Source organism: Tamandua tetradactyla, chromosome 15, assembly GCF_023851605.1.
Source record: "Tamandua tetradactyla isolate mTamTet1 chromosome 15, mTamTet1.pri, whole genome shotgun sequence".
Lineage (NCBI taxonomy): Eukaryota > Metazoa > Chordata > Mammalia > Pilosa > Myrmecophagidae > Tamandua > Tamandua tetradactyla.
Genome location: NC_135341.1, coordinates 63,535,378 through 63,539,939, shown reverse-complemented (window position 1 = coordinate 63,539,939; position 4,562 = coordinate 63,535,378).

Sequence of the window (4,562 nt, the reverse complement as noted above, 5' to 3'; positions counted from 1 at the left end):
CTTCTTAGAATTATGGGCTAATAGGTGGCCTATTCCTTTCTGCAATTAAAGTTTTCAGTTGGGCCCTAAAGACATTTCTTTACTAGTTACATGATCACCCAGTCCCCAGATCATGGTTTACAAAGCCATGAAGTGAGAGGGGGAGCATGGGAAGGTAAAGGTGGAGCAGAGTGCCCGGAGATCCGCTACCTGGTGAGGCAGCTGGCAAGCCTTTTTGGGACTTGCAGCACCTCAGTGGCTGCCCATGGTCCATGGAAATCCATAACCACTTCTGGGCTGCACCACCCACAAGCACCCCCTTTCTGCAGGGACGTCAGCTCAGCTTTAGATGCCTCCTTTATCAGTCTTTCTTGAGTGAAGGTAACCTCTTGTTGATGCCTTAATTTGGACATTTTCACAGCCTTAAAAATGTAAACTTGCAACTTAATAAATTTCCCTTTTTAAAAGCTGTTCCATTTCTGGTATATTGCATTCCATCAGCTTGCAAACTAGAACATTGGCTGACACATCATCAGGAACACACATACCTGATTATACTACCCATCGCCACCCAAGAGCTCCCAATCCAAAGTCTTATGAGAGTGAGACACAAGGTATTTGATGCCTGTGGTAAAGAGAGGTGAAGTCTGGAACAGTTGGGAGAATACAAGCTTGGGAAGTCTCTTGTTCTTTATCTTAGAAATAGCTGCAGGCTATTGTGGGTTTGAATATATATTATTACCAAGAATTTGACCACATGAACCCAGGAGTTCATCACCAAGGTTGATATGTCATTTTCGCCTTGACTTCCTTGAGTTTATGCTTGATCATCCATTAATTATGTCACATATTTATAATTAAATAATGGAGGTGAACAGACTTGGAATGCAGATATTGAATAAAAGGCAGGAAAATAGCAGCAAAAATCCATGATGATAAAATGGAGGTGTGCCTGTTTGAAAGGATTTATGTACTGTAGAAAAGCCATGTTTTAATCCTAATCAATCTTGTGGGAGCAAGTTTCTTCTTATTCCTAATCAGTACTATAGGTTGGAAACCTGATTAGGTTATCTCCACGGAGATGTGACTCAATCAATTGTGGATATTACACTTGATTAGAGGGAGATGTGTCTCTACCCATTCTATGTGAGTCTTGGTTAGTTTACTAGGATCCTATAAAAGAGGAGACATTTTTGAAGAAAATGCCTTTTGAGAATGACAAGAAAGCCACAGCAGAGCTGAGCAGAACCACGAGGCCGAAGCAGAGTCCGCCAGCCAGTGACCTTTGGAGATGAAGGAGAATGCCCCTGGGGGAGCTTCATGAAGCAAGAGGACTGGAGAGGAAGCTAACAGACAATGCTGTGTTCGCCATGTGCCTTTCCACTTAAGAGAGAAACCCTGAACTTCATTGGCCTTCTTGAATCAAGGCACCCTTCCCTGGATTCCTTAGATTGGACATTTCTGTAGACTTGCTTTAATTGGGACATTTTCATGGCCTTAGAACTGAAAGCTTGTAACTTATTAAATTCCCCTTTTTAAAAACCACTCCATTTCTGGTATATTGCATTCCGACAGCTAGCAAACTAGAACAGGAGGTAATATAAAACACTAAAGGATGATGTCAGATATAGGCTAAAGAGGAAAAAGTTATATGGATAAAGATGAAAGGGAGAAAGATGTTTTCTGAAAAGAAGCCCATTGAATAAATCACAGGTTAGTAATAAGCCAGAAAGATTAGACTGGAAGAGGTTGCTGAGAAATTCCAGCATATTTTTTTTTTTCTTTCTTTTCTTTAGTTTTCTTGTTTTAAACAATTAGTTTGCTGCTTATGAAAATGGAATCATTTTATAAGCATTAGGGACACAGGTCAAGGCATGTTTATGGAGAAACAAGGATTTCCAGTTAGGTAAAATTTACTGGTAATACTGATAAATAAAAGTGAGAAGAAGATGGAGTGTTTATTATCATCATAGTGAGTTTTTAATCAAATTCATTCTCTAAAAAAATTCATAAAATAATTTTCAAAGAACTATGCAATAATGAAGTTCCCTATATAAACACAGTCTTATTCTAGCAACTGAAATCATAAAGCTATTTGTTTCTGGGAATTCAAACTCTGGCATTTTATTTCCCTAGGGTGGTGATAATAGATTGATTTATGACACTGATTGTTCCTTCACTTGAATAAATTATTCTATATGTATTTATACTGACTAACTGTTACTAGGAGATGAATAGTGCTAGCAACTTCATTTTTGCTTTTTTCATTTCATTAAAAAATTTGAGATTCAAAAAAATAGCATTTTGTGACTCACATCTGGTATGCAGGAAAGGGATGCGCTTTAAGCCTGTACTTTGCTCTTGGACTATGTTTATGCAGAAAAACATGCAGAAAATCAATATTTCTGAAAACAGTGACTATGTTTTGTTTTGTTTTTTAACTGAGGTATTACATAGAAAGAGCTATTGGCTTGGTAAATATGAGAGAGAGATTGAGGCAGGGGAGAGAGAGCTAGTGAAATCTGTTTAAAATACAAATGGAAGATGGAAATGTCTAAAACCTGGTATTTTAAGTTCAGAACATATAACAGGAAATAAGCAGATATTTTTAATGGGGCTGGATTTAAGTTCTTTTTATAATCAGAGGAAGAGCTTCTTCGTCAAAGCTCACAGTTCAGTTCCCTTCTGTGTAACATGTATTTACCTGGGGAACTTGCTAAACTGGAGCTCCCCAAGGTTCAGAGAAACCATAAACCAAGCCAGCCATTCTGAGGATGAGCTCCTATGCTAAAAGCCCATAGATAACCAGTTCCAGGTCCATGATGAACTTATCTGCTAATTTATAGTATGCCAGAGACTATGTGGGAAATGGGAAGAACACACTTAAGGGTGTCTAACTTGGAAGCTCCTGCTATATTCAGCATAGTACACAGAATCAGAAATCCACCTGTGCTCAAGCAACATGAGCTTTAAATCGATTCTAATGGTGTGTGAAGGGAATCCCACATTTAGTAAAGATATTTGCAACATGACCTCAATGGGAGAGAAATATCATAGAAGGTTAATCCCATCTGTTGACTTTTGGTCAAGAATCTGTCATCATGCCCCAGTTTCCTGATGTAATTTTATGGACATTAAACTGGCGCAGTTAAAAAGTACATCATTAATTATATTCAATGTCAATTGAAACTAATAATAAATAAAAGCCTGCCTGCATGTCATAGGGTTGGGATTAGTCACAGGGTTGGCATTAGCCTGCAGTATCATTGGTCTCTGGAACCTGTATCCCTCGCTCTGTGTTAGCTAATTAGGAAACCCCCTACCGTCTCACCCACCCACCCAAACATGTTCTTTTCCTCCTAAAATATCAGATTAACCATGGGTTTTAAGAATAGGCCTTTTCTCTTGCCCTGTGATAGCTGCTTAAAGGTTCTAAAAGCAGAAGCACTTTTTTTTTTTTTTTTTTTTTAATATTTAGCATTGTTGCCCAGGCCTCCTCCCTCCCAGAGGCTGAGTAAAATGGACTAGACTTGAGCCCTGGCAGACCTATTTTTAAAAGGCTCCTGGGTGATTCTAATGAGAGCCCAGGATTGACTAACCAATGTTATTTCACTCAGTCTCCCTGATAACTTAAATATATTTAGGCTTGACCATGATAATTTTGTGTATTAAGAAACTGATACTTGGATTAAGGCTAAGATTTGAACTCATGTCTTTAGCATGTTTAATTCTGTGCTGTATTGGTTTGGAGCTGAGTTATGTACCCCAGAAAAGACCAAGTTCTTTCAATCCATTCCTGTGTGTATAGACCTATTGTAGATGGGAACTTCTGATTAGGTTTTTTTCAATTGAGATGTGAACCACCCCATTCAAGGTTGGTCTTAATCTCCTTACTGAAGTCCTTTATAAGAGGATAAAACACATATAGAAGCCCAGAGATGAAATTCAGAGAAAAGCCCCAGAGAAGCTTAAAGAGGGCCCATAGAGCAGCTGAGAAGAAGCCACTGAAGCTAGAAGCTGAAAACAATGAAACCCAGGAGAGAAGTACCAGCAGATGCTGGCCATATGCCTTTCCATGTAGCAGAGGTGTCCCAGATGCTGGCAGCCTTTCTTCAGAGAAGGTATCATCCTGTTGATGCCTTAATTTGGATGTTTTCATGGCCTTAAAACTGTAAATTTGTAAGCTAATAAATCCTCATTGTAAAAGCCAACTCATTTCTGGTATATTGTATCTCAGCAGCTTTAGTAAACCAAAGCATATGCTTTCCCCATCAACTCATATTTCTTAAGATTTCCAGTGAGACTGGGTTAGTTTTATGAAAAAATGCTCATTCCTATTGTGAGAAAGAGGGAAAAAGAAAATTCAATTTTAGTGGTTAAACTAAAAAGAGATTTAAGCTTTTGAAAAAGAAAAAAAAGCTTTACTTTTGCTCAAAGCTACTTCTCTGGCATTCTACCAGTTTGCAGTGTCACAAAGCTTAATCTGTCTCATTTGAATAAAGCAAAATTTTTAAACCGTTTCTTTTTGACATTCAATTTCTTCCATAAAAATGGACAGTCATAACTGTTATGTGTCTACCATT